The sequence below is a fragment of the Polypterus senegalus genome, chromosome 1, assembly GCF_016835505.1.
Source record: "Polypterus senegalus isolate Bchr_013 chromosome 1, ASM1683550v1, whole genome shotgun sequence".
Classification (NCBI taxonomy): Eukaryota; Metazoa; Chordata; class Cladistia; order Polypteriformes; family Polypteridae; genus Polypterus; species Polypterus senegalus.
In genome coordinates, this window is record NC_053154.1 from 181,532,139 (window position 1) to 181,544,916 (window position 12,778).

At 36.3% G+C, this 12,778-nt stretch overlaps 1 long non-coding RNA gene across 1 annotated transcript in view; it reads left to right on the forward strand.

Moving 5' to 3' along the window:
- The first annotated feature begins 4,519 nt into the window (after positions 1-4,519).
- LOC120535911 overlaps positions 4,520-12,778 on the forward strand; it is a 33,910-nt gene continuing 25,651 nt past the window's right edge. Inside the window, exon 1 of the long non-coding RNA XR_005634990.1 lies at positions 4,520-5,709. This is a non-coding gene — a long non-coding RNA (uncharacterized LOC120535911). The remainder of the gene's footprint in view (positions 5,710-12,778) is intronic.

Here is a 12,778-nt window from a genome sequence, read left to right on the forward strand (position 1 = left end):
CTTTGAGATATGTTATGTATCCAGATATTATAATGCATTACTACTCCACCTTCGCTATAAAAGAATTAAGGTGATTGAATATTTTAGAGATGAAAAAGTAAATCCCTGTTTTCAATTTAATGAAGTTTATCTTCAACCTGATAAGGAACTTAAGGAAAATGATATTGCTGAGAAGTACTACCAGTTTAAGAGGTGTTATTGTGAGGAATCCCAGTATGTGATGCTTTTTAGACAGAGGTGTGCAAATAAATAGAATGACTTGACTCAAAAGGGCTTGTTATTTTACTTCAATGTGCTTGTATGGATTTTGGCTGATTTGTCAAAAAAATAAAAAAAATCATTCTTTGGAGTATTGTGTCTCAGTGGCGTCACAAAGAATAGTACACTGATACATCATTTGGTGATGCCGACCTGAGAAGTATCACATTGAGTCTTCAGCTTTGTGTGTGATTTGACTGATTGTGGCAAAGCTTAGTATGTTAAATAAATCTGAATGAGTCATTGAAGAAGGGTAAGACGACTGGTTGCCAAAAATGTCCTGTTTTTGTTGTTCTATTCCTTAAGAACATGCCTCCTTGGCCCTTCAGTGTGGCTCCTTGTTTAATGTATAAAGAACTCTTTCACCTTCTCCTCCTTTTATTAACTTGTGCATCCCGTGAGTGATTATGTCTTTTGCATAAAAACATGTAATGCTTTGTGTGTGTTTAAATTATGTTTGTGCTTACAGTGCATTTATTAACACTGAGTTAGATGGTGTGGCATTACATTCAAATAATATGAATTTCTGTGCATTTATCCAACATATTAGTTGTATAAACTGTGTAAAATTCCTAACAAATAAAGCATTCTTAATTGAAATATCATACTATCTAAAAAATAAGCATTGGCAGACAGTAAATGTAGTTGTCGTTAAATACATTTGCACTTCCCAATTTTCTTGTACAATCTCAACAATCAGAGAATCAATCCTGACCATGCTTCTGACTGTGGCATTCAATCTTGTACTGTGTGTAGCCCCTGGTATTGTATTAAATGTGGTATTACTATGTAATTACAAATATTTTTAGTTATTGAGCATATTATATGTGTAATAGAAATGTAATGCCCTCTTAACTATGCTTATTAAATATTATGTTATTGCAGGGCAAATTATGAAATTTCTAGTAAATCTAATTTATCATCTTGAGTCTTAGTGCTGTGTTGTCTTTGAGGGATGTGTTTAGGAGGGATGAAAGTGAACAGTGGAAAGAATATGTCATGTTGATCTTGACCAAGGATAATTGCTGAAAAATCAGGTAAGCAACCAATCTGGTAGCCATCCAAGCATCCATCATCAGACATCAAAAACATGATTAAAAAACATGATATGCTGTTGTGGTTAACAGACAGCAGGAGACACTACATTTTGAAAAATGTCACCTCACCCACCTACTCTTAGTTCCTGGCCTGTGTGGAAAAGTGGTATAGATTTTGAAACAGCAAGCTTTAGTCTAAATCATTGTTTGCCATTGATTCACCATATTTTGCTGTTTTAAAGCTATCAACTACATACAAGTATTATTAAGAATGGAAGTTGGTATACGTAAAAAACAATCAGTTGAACACTTCTAAATAAATCACATCACTTATTTGACATTCCATCCACTTATTTTAATGGTGTTTATAGTAACAGCATGCTGAGTTAGACAGACTAGGCTACCCATGAAAGTCCTCAGGTCCTTCCAACCACTCCCTGGCCAGCCTATATATACCCACCATCATTTTATCTCAGTGCGCCTCTGAGTATTTTTTCAATGCCTGGTAAAGCCAGTAGGCATCATAAGTACAGTACAGGTCCAAAAAACCTTAACTGGTTCATCCCACAGTGTTGCGCTCCTCATCCTGTCATGGAAAGTAAGTCTAGTATTCCAGTGCAGGAACCTTATTTCAGCTGTTTGTTATTATGTTCACATTTTGTCAGTAACCAGCATTGAACTATGGACTGTATATTAAAATAAATACACCAATTGATAAGTAATGTGAAAGCATGTCCAGTAGTTATAACTGCTGCTTTATCACCACAGTCTGGTTAAACATTTACAACACTGTCTTTTCTACACATATTTACTTTATCAGTCTCTGCACTGATGTCAGTCAGATGTGTTTTGTTTATCTTGCAGTCACCTCATCCTTCAATTGTGAACAAGATTCCAATTTATTTGAACTCCTCGTCTTGAAGTCCCCCTTAATCATGCAGTGGCAGAGAGCAAGACACTGTTTTCCAGTACATGACATGAGTTCACATTTGTGGGTGCTAATTCCCATTCTCTTCTCATTATGCTACATACTGCTCCAGTATGAGCCAGACATCACAATTCATCTAGGCCTTGAGGAAACATCATCCACAAACAATAGATAGATAGATAGTGATGAAACCCACTTCCTCATACTTCTAATGCATGCCAGTCTCCTTCCCCACACTACAACAAAAAAAATCAGTCTTACCTGCTCACCCACTCATAGCACTAAATGTACATTCTGTACAACAAAATAGTCCTAACAAGACCCTCACTGGTATGCATGCCTCTACATGTTGACCAAGTAAATTAATAATATTAATTGAAATTTATCAGAGATTGAGTTGAATGTACAAATAAATAAAATATATACTTTTTGTTATTGTTTGTTTTGGGAATTCAGGGCCCACAAAGCAGTGGTGTTCTACATTATGAAAAAGTTTCTCAAATACATGAAAATGAGCTAAAATGAAGACACTAATTAAATAAATGAATTCTAAATATTCAAAATCTCCCAGAAAGAAAAAAAAACAAGAAATACCCAGAAACAAACATGGAAAATACTACTACTACTACTACCACCCTCAGGTCCTTAATTACTATTTGATATATGTGCAGAGGAGACAAAAAGCATCATTGTCTGAGCTCTGCCCACTTTAAGTTGATGGCAAGTATGCAAACACAGCCCTCACTATATACTGTAAGTACATGGAGTGAGAGGAAAAAAAATAGGAAGAATTCAACACAGAATGCATCCAGCCCAACTGAACCAGAAAATATTTCATGAACAAGTACTAAAACTCAAAGCCGTACTATGCCACCTTTCTGCATCCATAAAACAATATTTGTATTATCCTTCAGTATTATATCACCTTTCCAAAGAAGCAACTTCTTGTCTCCAACTACTGTATCTGGGTCAGAACCATCATGGTAGGAAGTTGGACAAGATGTGTACCCATTTTGTCCAAAAAGCACAGTACAAGAACAGCAGACATTTTGCCAGGCATTTTGAAGGGTCAGTAGATGAAGTTCTTCAATTTAAATGAACAAACAGTAAAAGGCTCACAGTGAAGTGGGAAGAATCCTGCTTGTATTTTATCAGTAAAATCTAGTATTCAGTTGTTGAATTTATTGATGGATGTACTACTGCCAGCTTTAAATGTTAGGCATCGCAAGCTATTGTGTGAAAACAAAACACATTGACAGATAAGGGAAATAATGCAACAGTTACTACTGCACAACAACATTACAGACAATTGTATATACAAAGTTTAAATTATAAAATAATTCCTTCCAGCCAGAAGAGATTTTTTGGAGTGTCCATGTAGCAAAGTTCAGAGTGTAAATTGTAATTCAGGGAATCAACGTGAACAAAAGGAAATGGACTATAAGTAATATCCAAAAAGCCAAAAGGTCTCAAGCTTGTTTTTTGTCATCATACAACATATGTGCAGAGCCAGGCAGCTGAAAAGAGAAAGACAGAAGGAGGTTTAAGAGGGCATTAGAGAACATTGCTAAAATGGGGCTTGTGTGTCTGGGGTTTGGGATTCTTGTCCTTGCCATTAACACAATTCTGGTCAGTGATTGGTTAACTGCATTTCAATTAATTGCTGTTTATTGTTGGTTTCTAAAAGCCCATCTATTTATGGTCACAAGCAGCACTCCAGTAAAACCAGGCTGGATGATTAATGACTTACAATTAACTATTCCACCGGAGAAGGGAGTGCAAGCAGAAATGGGGCCTACTCTTGCAAAATACATAAGTTCATGTCACGCCTCCCAGCTGATGTCGAACTAGCTGGAAAATTGCAGATCTGGATTCACATGCTAAATGAAGCTACTGGCTCTGAGGGAATGCTGCCTTCAGCTGAACTGTCTATGGATGAGAATTGTACTAACCAGCATCAGCTGCTACCTCCTACTTTTTCTTTCTCCCACACACACTCTTGGTTCATGGATATTCGTCTGTTGTGTATCTATGAATGATCTGAATTCTACTAAATATTGCTTAAATTCCAAATGACTATTGAGGTTTTAAATTCCTTAAAAATTGTCCTCCTAAAAGCTTCTAGTCTGTTCTTTAGCCTTTGCATTGTTCTCCAAAGAGGGTGACAATTATTTTCCTCTCTCCTCTTTCCTCCCCTCCCCTCCATTTAATTTTTTTTCCAACCTCTTCTTTCTGTTACACACTTCTGCTGCTGCATTCTATTCTACTGTCCTATGGTTTGTGTTTTCCCAGTTAATATTCCAGTTTTTAAACACACAGTCAGAGTTTGCTTTATACTTTATTCTGTTGTTATAACAGCAATATCCAATTCTGGGTCACAGGGAGCCAGAGCCTCTCCTGTTAGCATCGAGAGCAGCCATGAACAGAACAGCAAGGAAAACTGAAGTATATGGAGACAAAGTTATGCAGATGTTATGCTTTAGACAAATTAACATTTAAAAGAAAGACAATACTCCTACAGTGTCTATGTTCAATGACAACAGAGGATGCAGAAGAAGATATGTGTTTATTGTATCACTAAATAGGACTGCCAAGATAACTAACAGATGCACAACTATAGGCGGCAGCCTATTGGAACATATCAAAACTCTCAGTATGAAAATTTCAAATTAAATTTGAGTTATCTTATACAATAGTTCTGAACTGGCTCTGGGAAATATGCAAATGAACAAAGTTACACTATTGACTACACCACCTGCTAAATCCACCAGTTGCATGGGGTTGAATTTGGTGACAGTCATACAATAAAGACTAATGGAAAAAATGATTTCTGAGTAGGCTGCAAGCAATCAGTTTTACAAAACCACTTGGCAAAGTCTTCATATCAAAGTCCTTCTGTGCTGCCTGCAAGCATTTGGCCCAACTTCTTATTTTAAAATCACTTCTGGATTACATCTTGATATTTCACATAAAAACAATGATAGCATTTTATGGTCTGTTAGTGAGCCCTTAACCCACTGTTATTACAATTATGTTTACAATTTTTATGCTAATTATGTATTAGACAAGTGGCTATAAACTAAAATGGAGTTTTAATTGTAAATAAAAAAGCTTTGATTTCTTTATGCTTCTCTACTTCTTCCTCCTTGTTTTACATCATCATGCCTAACCTGCAACACACAGAGCTCTTTCTGTTTCCCAGTAACATGGCTGCTCTGCATTCCCTCTGATTCATATTGCAGGCTCTGGCTCATCCAATTTCTCTTACCATTTGCATCTTTCCCCCCTTGATAGTGGTATTTCCCAGCCCCCAACCCAGAGTGCCTGTGCTCTTCATACAGCTCTGCGTCTCCCACACACTCTTTCTCCTTCTCCTTGATGTGATATTGATTCACCTTTCCTCTTTCCTTCTGCGGTCTGGACCACAAGCTGCCGGATCTAAGAGAGTGAGACCCAAGCAGGAAGGAGACACTGTCACGGCCTCAGGTAACATTGCCTTATTGTGGGATCATCTTTTTTAGGTTTAGCACATTTGGAGAATCCAGATGCTTTTTTCATTGCTGCAGTCCACACTTTGCTGAACTCCAGAGTGAGGCCTTGACTTCATTACAAAGCATACAATTTTCCTTTTCAAATCCACATGCAGCAGTGGGCTGTTTATTTGCTGAGTGCAGAGGGTCTGCCACAACCGTTACAGATTACCTCGGCACTATTCAGGCCATTCTGCAGGCTCAACATCTAGCTGCTGCAGATGGGGTGGGCATGTAAAACAGTTAAGGCCTCATTACGCTTTGCTGGTCTGAAATTACCCTTTGATAAATATAAATTATGATAAGTAGAGATGACAGGGTGTGTGTGTCAATGTGTGGTTAGGTCATGACTAGAAATACACATATATTTATACTTCCAGACATTCAAAAAAATTAAATGATATGTCATCAATTATTTAAAAAAAGCCCAATACATTCAAGTTTGAAATATTTAAGAGAATAAATGATCATATCGGCAGCTATACATGTCCTTAGACACATCTGTACCTTCATCCTTTTATAATTTACATCTTCCAATACTGCATCATTTGACCCATGGCCATTAACAAAAGTATCATGATATTTGTTATCTACTAAAATAGATGACAGTTTACTGAATGTATTTTAGCAAATTAGCATCCTCATAAGTAAATATACACAGGGATTACTGCTATCATTTTCTAATCCATGAAGCCTGCTCTGAGATGATTGGTGACAAACTTTAACAAGTTTATTGTGTAGATGGACCACAATTGGTGACAAACTTTAACAGGTTTATTGTGTAGATGGACCACACCTACTTTGAAGAAGTCAAATTGCAACCTCAAAGCACTGCTGCCCCAGAAGAAAGTAGTAGTTTTCTCCAAATTCCCATTTCTGATTAAGCACTGGGACTGACACTGACAAAACCTCATCCATAATAAAAACAGAAAAGGGTGGAGGAGGTGAAGAATGATGTTCATCAAACATCTGTGTCTGTTTAAAGAGAACTTCAGTAAGAAATACTGATGGGTAGGAGAGGGAGGGGTAAATGATACAGATTTTTTGTGTTTGTTTTATTATTTTTAATAGCAAAACAATTCTGATAAGAACAGACCATTCACCCTAAGCTTGATGTTCTATTCACCTCAGTTCTCCAAAATGACATGAAGTAGAGGTAGGACTGTATGGTTTTGGAAAAATATCTAATTGAGATACGTCTGACCAATATAGAGATTGCAATTTAAATTTTGATTATTGCTAGTACAGTTTTTTGTTGATCAAATGACAATTAAATACATTGATTTAATATTTTCAGGGGAAGAGATACATTTTATAGGCAATTTAATTTTCAGGCTCGGAGTAGCCAGAAGTGTTTTCAGATGTTCAACATTGATCAGCTTTCTGACATTATGTAAGTAGGTTATTTTTCTTGCTTAATGCAGAATATATTATTTGACTGAGATTATATTTATGTTTGAACAATTTAGGATTTGGATCAATGTATGGCAAAGATTGCTGCACAAATGTACAAATAAATATTAATTCATTAGTTTTGAAACCTATTCCTTAATTCAATCTAGAGTCTAAGTCAGCAGTGTCAGATGCAAGGCAGGGACAAATCCTGGAAAAAGACTCACATACAGTCCCATAACAAGTCAATATCTATCTATCTATCTATCTATCTATCTATCTATCTATCTATCTATCTATCTATCTATCTATCTATCTATCTATCTAGCTAGCTAGCTAGCTAGCTAGCTAGCTAGCTAATATGCATATAAAAGATAAGCATAATATAGTAGATAAACATTTACTTTTTTTCTAAATAAGCTTCTTAGTATTCCTGCCAATAGCTACTGTTTTTACTTTAGACTAGCTGTGCTACCTGTCTAAGATGGGCTGAAATCTAAGTAATCAACATAGACCACAGCGTTTTAATGTTTGCTATGCACCATGTGATGCATGTCTCATTTATATGCCACCTGGTATTGGATTAGTAAAGGCAGTGTTAATGTTTTTGGTTCCCCATCTATTTAAATGACGAATTAAATGCATTTTATTATCACACTTCCTGGTGTGGCGGAAAGATCTTCCCCCACCGTCCTAGGTGTGGCAGAAGTGCAGAGCTCCCGGGCTTTAGGAGACTTAGGGCACCCCCTGGCAGAAGCCACGGGCACCCACGGGTTTGTGCCTCCTTGCTCCATGCCCATGGTCCCCTGCTTATCCAGGGCGGTTGCCCCCTCACAGCCCGGGGGACATACTGACTGCCTCCCCATCCTTCCAGACATCCTGGCTAGGTCTGGCCCCCAGCCTCATGTGACATATTATCTAAACCATTTACCATATTATACACCAAAAGGTGGGTTAAAATCAGATTCAAAATTAACTGGAGGCAAAAGAAGTAATTTAATAGGTTTCTTAAGTTATGCCATTTGATTTCCTAGTTTTAGTTGTGAACCTTACTGATGCTGTTTGAATTAACTCTAGTAATGATACCATTTGAACAGCCTGACAATAAGGCATTACAATAGCAAAATCTTCTAAATACAAATAAATGGAGCACAACAATGGCAGAGTGGATTCCCTGCTGCTTCCCAGATTCAGATTTCTGTGTTGGAGTACCATGTCCAATCCTTGACGTATGTGTGGAGTTTGCATGTATTAGTGTAGGTTTTTCTCTAGGCACTCTATAGTTTTATTCCACCATTCCATAGATGTGTGTTTTGGTTAATTAGCAGTTGAAAAATTGGAGTTTAGGTCTGTGCAAGACTGGGCCCTGCGATGGAATTTTGCCCAACCACGTTAGGTTTCTTCATTGTGTTCAAGCAACATACTGTGCTGTGAATGAGGTCTGTTTTCTGTTAGTATTTATGGAAAGTGTCACTCACTAAAAGAGCTCTTTTTCAGAATTTAAGGGAAGTTTATTATTTTTATTCATTGACTGTGCCATTAAACACTGCTACAGTATACTGTATGTTATCAGCAGAATAATGTTAATTGTATTTGTGAATGATGAAACTGGGCCTAGAAGTGACCCTATAGCAGGGGTGCACAATGCATCGATCGCGATCGACCAGTAGATCGGAAAGGGAGTGCAGGTAGATTGCGTTGCATTCCAAAAAAAATTTTTTAAATGTTAGTCTATCATATATCCTCCCTATGGCATTTGTCACTTGATTGACATACAGGGTTGCCAGTCTGAGATCTCTTTTCTTCTAACACACTGGTCATCCTGCACACACGAGCTACTGCAAAACTCCGGCTATCTAAGTGATCTAGTTAGCCCTCCAATTTATATTGACTAAAGAAGGGATTTTTTTTTAAATTGTTGTTTATGGGCTGGATGTGGAATTGGAAGAGGATTTTTTCTCTTACAATGTCACAATCAAAGTGCGTTTGTCTGATCTTTCAATCTATCATTGCTATTCCAAGGAAGGAAAATGTGGAAAGGCACTTTCGAACTGTTCATAAAAACTACAAAACTGACTTCCTTCCGAAAAGCGATCTGGGAAAGAGAAAGGAGAGGGAACTAAAATCGCAGTTGAGATGCAATGGAAGGCGTGTGCGCAACTTGACAGCATACGCTACAGAGCAGATTGAAAATTGTCTGTCAGACTTTATCTAATGGAAATAAAGTATACGATTCGAGTGTTGCCCAATGTAGTAGAGTAAGAGTAACGCTTCTTCTTCACAAATGTACTTTGTACTCAAGTAAAAGTAAAAAATATGGTGCAGTAAAACTACTCGTAGAAGTACAATTTTTTTAAAATGTTACTCAAGTAAATGTAACGGAGTAAATGTTACTTGTTATTACCCACCTCTGATACTATATATATATAAAAGTAGTTTGCAAGCCGAAAAAGTGTGGGCACCCCTGCCCTAGAAATATTTGCAGGTGGGAATCTACTTCTTTCATTATCATATCAGAGACTGGAGTAACTTAAATGTCAAACCTCAGTGAAACAAATGTTGTGAATTAAGAATTTTTACTTTTAAGAAAGAGATCAGTTTTAGTTCAAATAGATTTATACCAAACTATTTTATTTTTATGTAAAAATGATTACAGTATACAGTATTCAGTATATCTGTTTACAAACTGGTGCCAGAATTACATGAAAAACCTATAAGCTGAGATAAAATTAAACTGCAGGTACTACTGTATAATATGTTTTGCTACTGTGTTTTAATCATGTTAAGGCCAAAAGGACATGAAGAAACTTTAAATAGTGATGGCAACTAAAAACTTTGTAAGCATTACCCATTACTTACTATGAACAAGTGGAGAGCATAAACACTCTATGTAGTAAACAGCCAATTCAAAATCAAGCTGTCACCCAAGAGCTGTAGCAATGACCTAACAAAAGTAAACTGTGTGTTACAGTACCTGGCTGCTCTTTCTCCATGTCCTTCATATATACAAGGGGTCCCATGTTTTAAATGAATGGATATACAGTACATGCCAGTTTCATTTTGACAGAACAGATCTGATGTTTAGAGTATATAATGAAAAAGTTAACATTACAAACATTACAACACTACAACTTGCATCATATGGCTTAGCTGTTGTGAGCATTATGTTTATATACACACTAAACTTCAAGCCTAACTCCCCTAATAGTGCAGTGTCATTAAACTTTAGTTATACTGAACTCTGTATTGTGCTGTATATACAGCTTTTAAATTTCAATTTCAATTAAATTCAGTTTATTTTTGTGTAATGCTCTTCACAGAGTACAGAAGCAGAGCGCTGCACTGTAACAATTTCAGATAAAATGCAAATATACTATGCATTTCAAAAATTACAAAATAAAGAATTAGTACACATAAAGACTCATATTTTTTAAAACACACTGAAAACTAGTTTGAAACTGAATAACATAAATGGAATCTAACAATATATGTCCATTAATTGATTGTTGAACTATGGCCACCATTCCTGGAGAAAATAAACCTCTGGGGGTCCATGGTCAATTTTAAGAGAGAAATTAGCAAGAGAAAAGACATTTAAGACATTTTGTAAACAGAAGAGGGATGGAAGCGGTTCTATACTTGCTACTCTATTTTTTTAAATAAATAAGAAAACAGTCTTTTCATTCCATCTGTTCTTTCCTTTCAGACAGAATCATTAAACTATCAGTACCATTATACTTATTTTGGCTACAAATGAAGCCTGGAAACAATGCTAATGGTGTTATAATTCAGGATTTCTTAAAATTAATGTTACACACTGGGTTTTTATTGCATATTTGCACCCTAACAAATGTCCATTGCATGGAATGCAGACACTCTTACTGAATCAACTTGTTGTTGCCAGTTATACTAACACTTGCACCTTGGGAGATGGGAGGAGGACTCTCAAACACATGGGAGAATTAGTAATATTGTATACAGACAGAGCCTAGGCCCAGGATTCAACACCAGGGATCAGGAGATGTGAGGCAGCAGTGCTAACTACTGTGCCAGCTATACTTGTTTAAAACTGCATATACTGTAGATTCTGAATATACAAGTCTCTAGAGGTGACGTGCACTGCCCTGTAGCAAAATTAAATCTAGAACTACTGCTTTAGATCTCTGGTCAGACAGCTTATTTAGCCTATTCCTATTAAAAATTAGCAGTGTTATAGCTACATACAAATTTATCAAAAATGATTTATTTATATACACAGAAATGCATGGAGAATGTATCAGTTTAGACACAATGTTCATTTTAATGTGATTAATGCTTACTCTAAAGTAATGTTAATGGAACATAAGACCATTTTATGAGTTTCTGTTTGATACTTTCCAAAAGTCTGACTGGAACTTTAAGGTGTTGTGTAATTATAAGGCCCAAGTATGTCAATAATGCAAGAGAGTGAAAGGGAAAGGTTTAAAGTTAACATTACATGAAAGGTTATTTCCTAGAAAGAATATACTCTTCTCCAAATTAATTGAACCCCAAAATCCATTATGGGTTGGTTATATGAAGCAGGGAATCAAGGAAAGGGACAGTATTTTTTTGTTTGAGTCTGATTGAAAGGCTAACTTTTAACAATGAAAGAATTGTGGGTAAAGGGCATGCAAGTGTGCTACTCTAAGTGAAAGGAATTAGAATGTATTTAGTAACACAGTCATTTAATCCATATGGCATATAGAAGCACTAAGTATTCCCATTGGACATACCAAATGCCTTTTCAGCATCCAGAGAGAAAACAGAACCTAAGGATGTGCACTATGAGTATGACTGTCTGTCTTTGAAAAGCTGCAGGCCCAAATTAATATCTGTCAGAATATTCTAAACACATATCCATAGATATTATTTATATTCCTCTAAACAAAATGGAAAGTATTCGTATTTAAAACATTATGAAAAGTAAGAATTGTGTAAATGGTGAATATTAAATATACTAGGGAGCTCCACCACCTGCTTGCTTCACTCGCCCACCCCCAGGTTTGGTTAATCAGAATGTTTGTCCATGCTCTTTCTTCTTCGCTTAGTTGTTGACATGACATCTAGAACGTATAAACTTATTGTCCTGATAAAACATAACAGCTGAGAGCACAGGAAGTGTCTCTACCAAAAGCTTTCACACGACTAAGATCTGAGAGCACAGGAAGTGTGTCTGACAAAAGCATTTACACAACTGAGGTTAGATGACCATGGTCTTGTTTGAAAATGGTTGTAAGCAGGGTGTGACTTGAAAGAACTTAATGGCAAAAGTCACCGCCTTGTGGGACTTGCTTCCAAAGGTTGTAAGTATGGCGTGACTTGAAAGAATCTCTTGTTAAAAGTCTCCGTCCCACAGGACTTTTTACCACGCCAACGTTTCTGGTTAAATCTCTTGGCACAAATACTCGTCTCAGAGAACATATAAGTGTCCCTCTGAGAAAATCACGTCTCGTCTCCTTCCAAGATTTTTTTTTTTTATAAGAGATGGATATTTCCCCTCCTTATGTTCACAATAAGGTAATTTAATTAATTTAATTTTTATGATAATTTTATGGTTATAATTTTCTCAAAACAATGCAAAGAAAAGGTGATTTAGAAAATGGACTGTAATT